At 39.8% G+C, this 15,883-nt stretch overlaps 1 protein-coding gene across 6 annotated transcripts in view; it reads right to left on the bottom strand.

Moving 5' to 3' along the window:
* The window catches only part of LOC110830835 (oxidative stress-induced growth inhibitor 1), a 35,415-nt gene that overhangs the window by 13,810 nt on the left and 5,722 nt on the right, over window positions 1–15,883 (bottom strand). For 5 of the 6 annotated variants that reach the window (XM_022066150.2, XM_022066154.2, XM_022066149.2 and 2 more), the window contains exon 2: window positions 11,993–12,140. The gene's annotated coding sequence lies outside the window, so the exon portion shown is untranslated. Of the gene's footprint in view, window positions 1–11,992; window positions 12,141–13,990; window positions 14,358–15,883 lie in introns of those variants that run through there. The other variant, XM_022066153.2, reaches the window with a different exon arrangement.

The following is a 15,883-nucleotide window of genomic DNA, read 5'->3' on the forward strand; positions in this document are numbered from 1 at the left end:
TTCATGCATTTCAAATCAGGCTCTAAAGATGGTAAAAGTAATTGTGCCACAGATGGAATTTATGAAGCGTCTGTCTTGCTGTCAGAGAACGTGCCCGGAGTCAGCAACGGAACCCTTGACCCAAGACAGGGTCATCTCTACTCTCCATAGACGTAGATACAATAACGCAGACCCTACAAAGGCGTTTTCGCGGAGTATCAATAACGCAAGCCTAGCTACTCGTCTGTTATAACGTTTACTGATGACATTTCAGACTCCATGATAACCTTTAATCATAAACATAACGAAGTAACTGTCAATGTCGAGGTCCAAACATGGACTTGGCTAGGCCAGGACTTCATTTCAATAACAAATAACCATTTTGTATAAAGTGAAGCTTTCGCGGCGACAAAAGTTGATGAAAGACTCTCGGGCTATAAGCTGCACAGGATATGGTGTATTCACCATTCAGCCACCTGACGCGGTTTGTAGCCCGAGAGTCCTTCACCAAATCAACATTTTGTTTACAAAGAAACGAAGGGCCGGTGTCTGTTTCCCCGTTTCATATACAAAACGCAAACACTAAAATAAAGGGAAAGAAAAACTATGTTTTCTCTTTGCATAAGAAACTTGTCTTCCAAACTAGGAGAAGAACAAAGTTAAAATGTAGAAAATTTAAATTATTTTGACGTAACTGCGTTTCCAAGTCTCACACGGCGTCACAACCCAGATTACCATCTATCTTCAGCCATGAGAACCTCAAATCTCATCCTCTCATTCGTCTGGACTCTGATAATCCCTGTAGTTCATACAGATTAATAAAATAATCTAGAAATTTACCGCCACCCACTGCAAGGAATACATGACATTTCTACGCGATTCCTACGTGCAGTTAATTTGTCCCGCCAGGCTTTAGGAGCATATCCCCCATGCATTCTACGTGCCTGCCAATCTCATCCTCCTTGATTTGATCATTCAAATATGGCATGTTAAAGAGTTTACACTATGAAGACCCTCATTATGAAATATTCTCCAGACTCCCGCTTACGTCAATATATTCTTTTCAGCACCCTGTTCCTCTGACACTCTCAATTCATACAGATGGCTGAATGTCTTGTGCCACAATGAGATTCTTATTGCCTTCATCATCAGGGCGATCGGAACATCTCGGAAGACAGTTATCTTGGTCGTCGTGAAAAAATGAAATCGAAGCCGAAATTCATATTCTTAATGCTTTGATACGAAAGACCTAGGTTCAATCTCTTACAGAAGAGACGATAACATGATACTTTTGATAAAGTAAACGCTTTGAAACATAAGCGACTCGATTCAAGTAACGGAATTTAATCAAAATGTCTGAACGAAGACGAACTTCTTACAGTTATAAACATTTTTCTTCACAGCAACAAATAAAGACTATGACGTCGTTAAATGAACGATGACAATTGTTAAATGATTCTGAGTCAATCATGGCGACGGGACATTGTGCAAAACTAATTAATATACAAGTAAAAATAAATACTGACAAGGAAACCCTCGTTAAATGCGTATGGGCCTATTTTTTTGAGAAAAAAGTTTGTGGTGTGACGCAACGTCCACTGTGACTTGCGAAACTTCAGTGTTTTATTGCAATTTTGTTGGCTCTCGTCTTAGAACGCCTAAGACAAGTCAAGGTTGGAAATAAACACAGGTTACAAACGGAGCGCCAGTGGCTCTTCGGAGGGGGAAATCGGCTCCAAATTAAAATACACCAACGGGACCCGCGGGAAAGTGCCCCCCTTTTTTGACGAATTTCTCCGTAACGTTCATGCTCTAATACAATTTTCATATGGGTATACAATTTATTTAGAGGACTCAGCAATTATATAATTACTTCTACAGCACGCGGACAAATGGCAAGAAATATCGGCTGGAAACTCGTAATATTATCTAGAAACTAAACCATGCTTTTAAATATTACTGCCTTCTGGGATGTTGCGTCACGTAGATTGATAGTAGTTTACAGACGTTTCAGAGGTGCTTGCTACCTCCATCATAAATCCCTCGCGCTGCTTACTAATCGTCCTGATGATGTAGGCAGTAAGCACCTCTGAAACGATGGTAAACGCCTGCCACTCTATACTGGGCAAAATCCCAGAAGAGTCATATTCATATTTGACGCAGTGATAACCTGAAATCTTACCATGTTATCTCTAGATCTAAATACAGAGTTTTTTTAAACTGATTACGAGTATACAGATGCTGTTTTTTACATGCAACGTAAGCCACCTCCTTCATTCCACGTCAAGCCTAGAACGCGGATAAAAAGGTCCTTCCATCTCAGTTACTGGCGTTAAGTAGTTACGGCAACAGCACGCCTAATAAAAAATAGGAAGGGAGTGACTGGCAGTTTGGCTTGTTCATTTTAGAGGTCATGAAAGCGGTACTCCTTGACCGGTCGGTAGTTAAGCAGAACGTCATTTGAATAATAAAAGCGTATTTTAGGTTGTTTCAAAATAGAAGCAGACATTAAACAAAGTACACAGGAAGAAAATAAAGCACATTAATACACAAGGTTATGTAAGTAGATGAAATTAACTTCTACAATACAGTACACACAGAAAAGGAGCTAGTTCTGTAAAACAACGTTTAATTCTATCTGTACAGAAATTTATGTTTTGAAGTAAATGGTATGGATAAATGAATCATTTCGCGGAATTAATGTGCCCGAATTTATAACTTGTGTTGGGCAAGGCCGTGGTCTAGGCAACACGGAGTTTTCCTCCGGGGGCTTCCCCGGTTTCTCCGTGGCATCCCAACAATTACTCCATTCACACACAGAAGAAGGCAATGGCAAACCACTTCTGGATCATCTGCCAAGAACGTATATGAACAGGTCCCAGTCCGAGAAAAGGATGGAAGGATCCTGTTCATATGGACCTGTCGTCAGACAGAACACTACAAATAAAAAAAACAGCCTATTATGACTTTCTCCTGCATTCTGACAACACATAAATGCCTAACCAGTTACCGAACTTTGCGGAAGGAGAGGTTAGCATTTCTCCTTCGCATTCGTTAAAGTCTCAGCCTGAAGACCGGCTATCCTCAGCGAGGTTCCTCAGTTCCTCCAGGAAAATAAGGCGATAATATCGACTGTCTTTTGCACTTTGTCCATTGTCTTACAAATACAACAATTTACGTTTGACTCGACCAGCCGACTCTGCAGGACCCATCTGAGCAGCTCCTGAAACTTAGTGAGATTTTTGAGGTTCTCACGGCGACGAGTATGAACTTAGATGTCTTATGGATTTTAGTACCGCGCAGTCTGGTATAAACTGACCGAAGTATCAGAGGTGTAGGCTGCCTCCATCATCAGGGTATCGACGACAGCTCCTTCAACACTTCTTCCAATTCATTATTCTCTTACCATCTTATAATTAGGCGTGACATAGACAAATAATAAATGAAATGTAACCAACTGTAAACTGAAGATAAAAGAACATTTCCTCATAAAGTGACAACGAACTCGGAACGCGTGTTTACTTACGACGACGACGACGACAGTTGGCGAAGATAAACACTCGTTTCATCATGGCCATTAGCTGTTCTTGACCTAGCAAAGGCCGTGCCAGTGTTAACTGCTTTGTCTAAGTGCTCGTGAGTATGTTAAATGACTCCATTTCAAACAGCAGCGCTGCTGTCAATTAGCCGGACAGTCAAAAGGGTATCAAATCCCATGAGATCTAAAACACTTCGTGCTTAAGATACGGCCCATACTTACTCCTACGGAATCTTAGCCGCCTCAAAAATTTTCTCCATTTTCATCTATTCACTGTTCTGTCCTCCATCTTTCACGCCCGTCTTAAACATGACGTTACGGTCGGCGTCTAACCACTTTCCACAGTTCTGCCCTGCCTTCTTCTTCCTCCAATGCCATTTCTGGTACCCTTGACTGTTCATTCAAAGTACTGTCTGTCTGATTCGACTTTCAAACAGAAGTACAGTTCTTATGTTGGCGCACGGCCGTTCTAATATGCTGCATAGAAACTGGCTGACTCAGTTCTCCATTAGTTTTATGGCTTTCTAGTGGTTCATGTCATTGATCCATGTTGAATATTTCACAGTTTACCTATAGATTGCTCCAACAGTGGGAACATATGTAGTAAGAGGCAATAGTTATAGGAAAACATTCAGCATGACGTATAATAGTTTCAAGATCGAGTCAATTCTCCGCTCAGACAGACAATACATGGCCCAACCATCTTAATCTTGACCTTATTGTTGCTACGAAGTCCAGATCCTGACACACACACACACATTTCTTTCACTGACGATACTGGGTAGGCAGGATTCATGGCAAAGAGTAAAACGTCCTGTTCTACGTATATGTCAGTATATTACCTTAAATTAAAATACAATCGCAAACTTTCACATCCTTTCCAATTCGGCGCTCTAAGTTTCCCACAAGGTCTTCATCAGCAACCGCAGTTGGCTAGAGATGACTGTACATTATTTCACGAAATGTATGAAACAAATAGCTAGACACTGCATACAATTCTAAATCACACCAGACCCGTTCCTCTACTTCCATTCGAGAGTCCTTAATATCGCTGTGTTGCGTACGAAACAGTCGCGCAAAGAGGCGGTTTTACTGATGCTTACACGTTTCGTGACTGAATTTACTACAGCGATAACGATCTCTCGGCTTGTAACTTTGTATAAACTGCGCTCAACGGGTTGCAAAATAAAAATAAAACAAAATTTTCCCATTCTTAACTAATTCTTCGGCTCTAATTACGGTAGAACGCAACAGAAACGATAAGATACATTTCATCGTTAGCGAGCTGGTTAATCAACGCCTAGCTGGCTGTAGGAGGCTAAGGATACATTTTAGATTCTCAGTTCCGCTGTGTTGCAATGTGTGGAGTACCAGCGAACCACGACAGTAAATGTTAGCTGGGCTATCGCGGCTTACACAGTTAACACGCTTTCCTTCTGGTCTCAAATGTATTTCGTGCCTTACGTTGTATTGTGCAGAACACCATCATGTCACTGATAAGAGTTAATTACAGAACCAATGGAATAAATTCAAAATGAGTACGTTAAAGAAGCTTGCAATAGATTACTCAACATCTCGTAATAACCGAGTGATCGATCGACTGATACTGACTCACTCTGTGACAAGAGGCTTTTGCTACAATATCTTAAAAGGTGATTAATTGGTAACAGTGAAAAATTGTGCAACTTTGACCGTGTGCTCATACGCGTTACGTGTCTATGAAATAATGCACTACGACTGATTGACACACATAATCTGCAAGTCATTTGATCAAAAAATTTCCTATTCGTAACAGTGACCACAAAACCCGCCCCTGGACTACACCCTCACGCAGGTCAACCCATTTATATCAACAAGCTGCTTCAATAATTTTAAATGTGGTATTATTAGCTCTTATACTCTTAGAGATATGGCCTATGCCAAGAGTTTTCTTCAAACTATGTGAATCGAATACAAATGTTTAATTTTGTCTTGTTTCCCCCATATCACTTTCATCCTAGCTTCCTTCATGAAGACATTACAAAATAAATGTGACAGTGATAGATACAAAGGCCATTCAATTGGCTAGAAAAGCAAGAGAGATGAGATAAAACAAGAAGGGGGAGAATTCGGAGAAAATCTAAAAAACACGAACAGTAGAAACATGACACAGGCAAAACATAAAAATAAATAAAAATAAAATAAGAAGATTCCAGCAAGTGAAAGAACAAACAAGATACGTCATACAGACAAGTGAAACAAAATTTACAGTGCGATTATGTGCTTTAAAGAACGTAACCGGCATCAAGAACGACAAGAATTTCGCTTTTATTTAATCGTTCCACACGGTAAGACGTAACCTGACCAATAACACCTACGTAGTGCGTGCTTTCCGTATTATACCATGCGTTTGAGAACAGGTTAAAACAAAATAAAATAAAACTACATCAACGTACCCTGGACAATTCATTAATAATTTTGGCCACACTTCATACTGTCCACAGCAGACCGATATCCGCGATGCAAGTTGAAATATCAAGGAAACGAATCGTGGCATAAGAGACCACGATGCTAGAGGGTGCAAAGGATCCGCGAATAGAATTACACGCTTCTTACGTACGTCTGCTGAGGAGGTCCTGGAGGGATGTGTGCTTCGTGGACTCCACTCTAGCACTACGCCGCAACAGGAATCAGGAATGCCAAGGATATCGACCGGTTCCACTCAACAGCCAGCATGAAATGAGGCGTCAGTGCTGTTTCCCAGTTTTATGGGTTTAATACTCTAACTTTTGATTTCGATAATCAATATCTTCATTATTCTGTGATATCTGGTATGTAAACACCTTCAATGATGTGACATTTGAGGTTCACGCGGCGGTGAAGATGAATGTTGTTCTTCCGGGTTTTGAAGCTGTGTACACTCCGGGGTAGATACCAACGTTTCAGAAAAATTTGCTGGGCTGATAAGAAACGTGATAATACGTACTTAATTTACCATTTCAAAGTATGGCTAGTGGAATAACATAGTGAGCATGATTAAATTACGAGAAATGAGATGTTCAGGGCATGCAACATAAAAAATTTAGCCGATAAACCTCAAAGGAAGATGATTTTGAAGACGTTACGGTATATGGGATACTATAATTGAAAGACTTTGAGAAACTGGTTGTGAAGACGTGAAATAGAGCAAACTACCCTTGAGCAGGGTCGCAAGGCAAGGTTTTGTAATTATGGCGATGAATCTTTGTGGCCCGTAAGAGAAAACCTATTTAAAATAGATGAATCACGAGCCACGTACCATTTCCGCAAGATATCTCTGAGCTTCAACTACATCACTGTGAGTGGAGAAGAAAAGATGGAAACGGCAGGGGCGGGGGACAAGACAACAAAGAACCTATTTGTGCATGTATACTATAACTGAAAATATTTTCCCTCTTTTAATTTGGACACAATCGGTGGCTGACTTAAAAAGAAAGCAGGCACACGCCTTACCTGCACGTGCTACATGTACAGCCCATCTGATCTATACACGGAAGGAATGACTTATCTTTCCGTAATGTCATATCGCTTCACGGTCCCCCCCTGCGCACTTGTAGCGGCCAACCATTGCGACAGAATATTACCTCATATATTTAACCCAGAACAAGGAGGTACAAATCGATTCTTTTAACCTATATTAACTCCTAAAGATACAAAAGAATGAATCAGTCAGCAGAGACGTGAGATGTTCAAGGGTAAAACGCAGTATAATGAAGTAACAGGTTGCACAGATGGGAAAATACCCAAAACAACCACCAAAATAAGCTCACATTAGTTATTATATTGTCAACATCGTGGGTACATGCAGACTTTCATGCCAGTAACAAACAGTTTAATCAAGCTAAGTACCTAGGAACAAGATATTTTAGTAACAAGTTTGACTTTCAAAAACAGCGAATAAGTGCATTAAGAAAGGCCAGTACGTCATACGCCCTTTTATAATATTAATATTTTATGCGATCTGTTTACGAACTATACAAAGAAACTCCAAACGCCGCGATCGTATGGTTAAACTCCAGCTTTATATTCCGAATATACAAAGGGGTGGCAGGAGGCGGTACGGAACGATCAACAAGGCACAGACAAATATCTCGACGTCGCTCACGAATTCTGGAGCGGTTAGCCGCTTCTCAAATCAGAGGCCCGGGTTCGCGTTCAGGTCAGTCCGCGTAGGATTTATGGACAAAGTGGCAATGGGACAGGCATTTTTACTCGAGTCCATCAATATCGTTCCACCGCTGTTCTATAACCACACTAGTCACAGCCTTCCGACGCACAAAAGGAATAAAGCTGCCGAGTCATGAGAAACGAATCGATCAATCGATTCTTCGTTAGGTCACATTCAAGAGTAACAATTGAGCCTGGCGTATGCTGACGTTCAAGCATACCACTGACACATTTTCTCACCTGAGTAAATTGGATAGCATAAATATACAATACTGCTAAGGCCAAGGACAACAACTAGTGAATACTCAGTAATTGGCATTTAATGACTGTGAATTCATCACTTTAAGCAGACAAAGGTACTTGATCATTAAACAGGATGTTCGCACTGTTCGATGTTTCAAGAACATTCTAGATTTGAGACTACGTTCGTCCCCCGGCAAATTAAACTCCATGTTACGCTCGTTACTTATTTGACACCGTCTTAGTGCTCTAAAATACTGCAATCGCGGTTTCAAATCTTTCTCGGAGAACGGATGTTTGAACGTTTGTATGTATCTTGCAACGACATGCATCAAAAGAGTCTGTCTTAATAATGATCTAACAAATCTCTACTACAGACATATACAGATCGGGTTGCAGTACCAAGAACACGCGTATCTCGAAATGGGGCTAGTGGAACACTGTTATGCCTCCGAAAGACAAGAAAGAATGAGAACAATTTCATAATAAACACGCGTATACATAATACCGGTTTCTTTTTGGAAAACTGACAAAAAACGTTTAATAATTACTTCAAACTTTCACGTACACTAAAATATGATTGTCTTTGGTTTATATTCTCAAGTATTTAAATTTCTGCACTAAATTATTCGTTTATATAGCACTATCTTTCGAAATGATAGCGTTCTGTTTCTACTGACACAATACATTCCACAGGGTTGTTTCAGTTTTCGACGGAAACAGCTAAGAATCGCTTATTAGTAGAAATAACAATTAGATACCGAAGGACAACTCCAGACAAGTGAAAGTCGGCCATTACGAATAATAAAGAGTGTACACACAACGGTCACAGGGACATAATTTTCAACGCTTCTGATTTCAAGGTAAGTTGAATTTATTGATTTTTTGGAGCGATACTTCACTCGTATCGGGAAAACCCTGCAGCGAGTGATGCAGTTCCTGCCGAGAAGTGACAGTTGCGTTCCGGTCTAATAGTGAACGCCCAGTATACTTCGACGACTCGCCAGGAAATGTTGTTACAGAGATATTCTTTCGGAGGCGCCACGCAGTTTAACCGAAATACAAATGACGAAAATCATAAAGGTCACAGATTGGTTGTGGCATCGCTACACGCCAGATATAACGTTTGTACCACCAAGATTCGGTCTTCTAGAATTTTCTGTGTCACAAAATTAGCTGTGATGTTTTAATTCAGTCATCAGTCTCGTTCGTGAGTACGCCACGTGTGCGTAAGGTTGACATTAGCTAAGTACAGGGTACATGAACGTCAATGAAATATTTTAAAGACGTTAATACTCGCGTCGCAAACCAAAATAAACACAGTCCTTCCAGCTGACTGACTCACAAACGTAATACGCCAATATTTATTTCCTTGTGGCACGCCGTCGTTAAAGTAGGGCGACCTGCCAGCTGCCACGCGCTACAGAATATGGGTATGAAGCGTGCGACACGGAAGGCCAGCACTACAGACCCCACCAAGTTCGGTTTCTCTTACAGGATAATACAGAGATACTTCACTGTTGTGAAATAAAAATAACTCAAACAAAAATAACTGAACACGTATTTAACATTTTGGCTCCCATGCGATTTTTTGTGGGCAAAAAAATTCGTTGCGTGACCCATCAGTGAACCTCACACAACATTGGTAAACAATTTAAGAACTCTCCCAACATTTTCATGGCTCTCGCTGTACTAAAATCTATTTTCAGGTGACCCTCATGAGAGCCATCGGGTTCAACTTCAGCGGTCTGTCTACTAGCGTCGTTGTAATGCGAAGAACATTACAAACTGATATAACAGAAAAAAATATTCGAGGTAGGAAACAAACGTGTTTACTAACGGACGTTTCTTCAGTTTACTAAACGAAAAAAAAAAACTACAGACTGAAACACAAAGATAGCATAAGTGAAGGCGAAGCAGATACCGAAGATTATTGGTACAAGTGAAAGGTACTGCGATCACCTCAGAAGTACAGTATAAAAGGTCATTCATACCAAATTTCGTTAACAGTTCTTCGGACAAGCGTACTGACAGGACCACCAGAACTCTTCAGTAAAGACTTAACCTTCTGAAGCCAAAGTTCACCTGACTAATGTTTAAAAAACTCGGTTCGTACCTCAAACACAACACTTTCCCATTACAAACAGAAACTGACTGATGTTGTTTAAGAAAATAATCGACGTTTATTCTGAGAATCAAATTAAACCCATAAATATATTCTATGTTAAAATGCAGTTACTGTTTAAAAAACAGGTCGTACTTATAGTTAAGGCGGCCAGGACCCACCAAGGACTGCACCGCCAACTGACGAAGAAGAAGGTCCTTATAGTTAACAATGGAAGTTAAAGGATTAATAGGACTACACTCAAAATAATGGCTTCACAAGAATGACATTTTATAAACACGTCGTATATAAAAGTTATAAACAATCTTTGAATCCGTATATCATGTAAGTAAAGTAAAGTAAAGTTTGTCCCACTATACGCCATGTAGGCGTTTGGGGGGAGTGGAGGTATAGCTCCTATCTTCCTTGACCTCGGCACTAGATGGGGGTGAGTGGTCAGCATCATGCCCCGGCCGGCTTTACCCCCGGGAAAGGACCCCGGTACCCATTGTAGAGGAGGCTGGGTGGGCCCCAGAGCCGGTCTGGACGCAGAGGCTAGAGGAAAAATCCTCTGCCCCCGTCGGGGATCGAACCCCGGTCGTCCAGCCCGTAGCTAGTCACTATACTGACTGAGCTATCCCGGCTCATGTGTGGTTATAAAAACAGAATTTCCATTACGCGATCAATTTGTACATGGAATCCAGTAAGGGATTTCCGCTAATTTAAATTGTAAGTTAACGGAAATCTCTGGAAACCAGCTGAAAGAAGATACAGTAGGATAAATGTTTCAGTCAGTTCCAAATCTGGTGCCTCGGGACTGTACAATGTGTCCCAAAAGTCCGCGATGGTAAGAAAACTGAGTCATTTGGCAAACCACGGAAAAATATAAAGAGGCAAAGGTTGTTATGGATCGTGTGCGTCCAGTCTGAAGTGCTGGCATTTATTTAACCTACGCCGTTACGGTGCTCGTCCTTGGCAAAAAGAAAATCCAAACACCTGAGACTTGAAGCTCATGATTTGTAACAGCTTTTCCATCTTTACAATTTTCCTTTATTTTGCCAAATAACAACGTTCGCCTATGCGTTGGAACTTATGGGACACTCTACATAAGTCAGGCGCGTAAGTGCTACGCCATTCTGATCGGTAGATGGGGACAGAGAATTTTTCTGTCTTGCCCTCTATTCTTAATTTTCATGGAATTTCGACTCTTTATTTCTTCTAGGGAAGCCACATAAGTATATTGTGCAAAAGCAACATTCATTTTATCATCTGTTGCCAACTGGAGCATTTGGCATCCACTCTTAGGGTACACAAGTTCGGAGTATAAAGATATCCCAGTTGAGAAAAGTAATGTACACACTCCCACGTGTCCACGCTCTTGGATGCAGGTTCTACGAGACATCATTTATGATTCTAAGAAGAGCGGTGATGTTTGCAGGTTCTGCGACAGTAAACTGGGCCAAAGTCGAGACTTGTCACTAGTTTGAATATCTGGGGAGGAGAACGCCCAGTTATTTACCCCATGTGATATTATCAAGACAGGTATGTGATTCGGGACAAAACCGTGCACTTCGCATGCATCAGTAGCTTGAGTGTAGAAGGGAAAGAAATGATCTCATACTCGAGCTGGAACTACAATTTTAATTCTCTTGTTTTTGTGGGCAGTGACGCCGTGTAGACATGTAGATAGATACCAGCATTTGTGAGAAACATGCTGTCTCCATCTTCAGGCCTAAAAATGGATATTATATTTCTCCGAAACGTTGGTATATCGTCTTCACCACGGCGAGAACCTTACGTTTCACACTGTTTAAGTTGCCTTCCTGCTATAAAAATCCAGAACGACGAGAAAAAAAGATTATAGGACAATCTTCATGCGCTGGTAATGAACTGTCATGTTCTCAGTTTACAAAATGGAAATTAATAAAACAAATATTTCCACTCACCAAATTAGTGGGTTATTTGAGCGGTGATTCGCCCTCCGCCAGTTTGATTGATGTATGTTCCGGTCCAATCTGATATAAAACAACGATTTCGGGCGAAACTTGCTTCCAGGCAGAATGTGATCGTCGCGTGGATGGGCAACGACTGCACCTGTAACAGAAAATCAGTTTTATCTGCGAAATAACTAAACCCCGGATCGCTCTGATGATGGAGGCAGCAAGGACATCTGAAACGTCGGTAAACTTCTACCAGACTGCACGGGACAATAAGCCAGAAGACAGCCATCTTTAGGACAGAACACCCCTCTGTTAGACCAAATACTTGAGCTAACCTCAGAAATGGATGGACCCAACAGGTCTCCTGTCCTATTTCTCTTACCTGACGGTGGAAGCAGAAAACCGCTTTCGAAAAATCGTGATTTTATAATTTAGACGGCGGACGAAGTTTACAAGTACATTTACTTAGGCCTAGTGGTTACGAAGTTCAACCACACGGACAAGATTTGTTGGCCTATATATCACGCGTCAGCATCCTGTTCTCCAACAATGTTATTTCATTAATCGTCAATGTCACACAAAATTTATGTTTTGTATCCTTAACTCGACATAATCAAGGTCATTAAAACATAATCCATCAAGACCTTGATTATGCGGGGTTAAGATTACAAAACACATAAATTTGTATTAATATATGATGTGAGATTTGGCAACATATTCATCGGCATTATTTTATACAAAGCGAGATTATATAGAATCAAGAAATTCCCCGTCTACTATCGAACCCGACAGTTCATTACAGTGTACACAATAGCACACTGCAAAGCTAACTGATGCTTATGCATAGTTCCGCAATGCATAACAAGTGTTATTTGCGATTATGAATAACTCATTGTCTTTCAGATTCATTTATTGATGTTATATAACTATTAATATAGATTAAAATCTATTTTGCCAATGAACGACAATTACGGGAAGACATATGAATTAGAGAATAATCTGAATGAGATTAATTATGGAATATGATTCAGACTTTGCCAGTTGTTAACAGCGTAATTTACTGTTCAAGAGACATTCCTATTCGGTGCTGTGTGTTAGTTTCTCTAATTTCTGCGATGTCCGATAATGGCATAAGGCTTGCGATGCCAGTGAAGACGTCCATGTTGGTCTTCTGGTACAGTAGCGGGGACCAAACAGTGCATTTCGCCTACGTCAGTAGCTTGAGGGCAAAAAGAATGTAAACGCATATAATATGTAATCCTAAGACACTGACATACGAAATAAGACAGCGAGCTACAAAATACATTACTTGGATGTCCAGAGTTTCAAATCAGTTTTGTAAGAGGATGAGTAGCATTCCTTTGTAACGTATTCACACGATGGGTGGTGTAAGAAACAAAGGTGACGTATTCCCCTGTGATGCTTCTACACCACACAGGCTTAGCATATTTACAGTGCTGTACCGCACATCTGTTGAGTAGTATAATATGGAACTCTTGGTACAGCAATGTCATTCGTATGTACATGAAAGTCAATAACGCGCTATGCCGCGTATCGCAATTTATCGCAAACAGTGAGGTACGCGCTGCATTCCTAACCACGGCAGAATCATGGGTATTCAGACTCAGAAATAATAATGAGCTGGATTATGCATAAACACACGGAACTTACATCAAAGTCACGGATATGCAATTTAGGTGTTTACATAAAGCATAAATTTCAAATGCAGGAAATGATTTGTTTTTTTTTAAAGTCTTTAATGACGATTTTTAAATTTCAGAAATAAATATTCTTTGCGTCGATGTAAAAGTTAAAGGAGAGAAAGCAAAATAGTAGAGAACATGAGATGAGTATCTCCCCCCCGCCCGCAAAACACACCGCAATAAACTGCAAAGTGAGTTTGATATAATTAAATCTTAAATCGTGATGTAAACACGTGTATATTTCCATGCAGAATGTAGAGTCTGGGGCTACTATTCGTGATACAGCCTGCTGCGTACTTACCCACACTTACTTCTTATTTTGAGAAACTTACACACGCACAGAAGCACCTACTCTATAATTTTCTTGACGTCCTTACAGGATTGTTTTATTTCGCGTACAAACGAAAATGACATGTCATTAGAGTAGGAAAGAGACATAGAGACCCGCTCTCTCTAGATGCCTGCCAAATACACTCGTCTTGTAGTAGCAATGTTACGCAATTACACGTTACAAGCGTTTTCGACGTTTTGTAAAAAATATTCGATGTTCAGGATACGATCTTCACACGGTGGTGAGTCCGAAGATTTCAATTGAGAATTTCGCACACTTCACTGGTTACGATAGTCTTTTCAGACGAAATATCATTTGCTTATAGAAGTAATCATCAGTTGTATACTATCGGTACTCTGACAGAAATTTATACTTGTACTGCGTAATATATATACCATGTCAGAAAACGCCTAAAAGATATACATCTTAAAACGTTAGTATAGATTTTTTCTCAATAGGCCTAAGTCGTTTTTTGAAAAATTTAAAACAGGGGTCATAGTGGACAGAATCGGACCCACCAGAACTGATATGCTATGAGTAAATTTCCTAAATTGTTTCTTTGGCAAAGAGTACAAATTTTAAGGGCCCCCCTTTTTTTGCAGTTTTATTCATGTACCTCCTACTTCTTCGCTCTAAGGTCAAAGTGTAATGTTTGTAATCACTGTTTTTTTAAAAATCCTTTAGATATTAGTGTCAGACATCAAGGTCACTTGCTCGTGGAAAATTCCCTTCTCGTCATTACACAGTCTTCCTTTATGGCGTGGAAGATAATCGATATTACATTGAACAGGCCTTATATAAACTGTGATAAAAGGCACGTGTACAAACTCACAGGTCATTAGACAAAGACCTTGGTTATTTTTTAAACTTATAACCACAAATTCTGAGTTTATAAATGTAAACACGGTATATATTCTAGACATATATCAATGGACTTCAGAGTAACTTTAAACCTATAGCTGGCACGATAAATATAAAAATCTCGTTCAGAAATTCAGTTTTGTTCAAAATAAAGCCACATTTTTGTTTTCGCAGTCGGTCCAAGTGACTGTGAGGTTTAAGGCATGCCTAGGAAAAACCAAAATTGCTCGATTTCCGCCCTAGGGATGTGTATTACTGTGAGTCTTCAATGTCGTCCATAACACTATTCATTACACAATCAGCGTCTCTCAGTTTGACGTTCTGCAAATGGAAACAAAATATAAAACACGGTTTTGCGAATTCTTATACATTCCGATTTTTAATATTCTGGCATCAATACTAAACAAAGCCTAGTGTCTCAGACGCTACACAGTTATACTTAAAGTTTCACTATCTGACTTGGTTAAATTTAATTTAATCATCATACTATCGTTACGTTCATTATAAAACGTATCATACTAACTAAAATGTCTACAAAAAGATGTCTATGTCACGAGGTACATGGGTACAGCCTGCTTGTCCTTCGTATTCGCAGCTGGAGATCAATGCATAACTTTGGATTTTGGGAACAGGCCAAGGCTTACTTGGAAACAGACCTCACATTCTCCACGTATATTTCATTAGATAAGTAAACAAACAAAATTATCAGCATAACTTTGTATTCTACAAAACTGGTTATATCTAATCAGTGAAGGTCCTCTTACACTTGTTACTTCAATAAGATTATTTTAATATCTGCTATGATTAAAATTACAAAACATGGTCACAATTAAGACGAAACTAATATATTATTAAAAAGGTTTTAAGTTACATTCAACATAGGCCCATTCAGCATTCCAATTACATTGTTGAAAAATTTACAAAATTAAAATTATAAATTAAACATCACGAAGTTTTCATTAAGTGTGGCCTATCATAAAAATTCATTTGTTTAGTCATCGC

This window comes from Zootermopsis nevadensis, unplaced genomic scaffold (genome assembly GCF_977971745.1).
Source record: "Zootermopsis nevadensis isolate Lab colony 2312 unplaced genomic scaffold, Znev_1.0 Znev_ptg000004l, whole genome shotgun sequence".
NCBI classification, from domain to species: Eukaryota; Metazoa; Arthropoda; class Insecta; order Blattodea; family Termopsidae; genus Zootermopsis; species Zootermopsis nevadensis.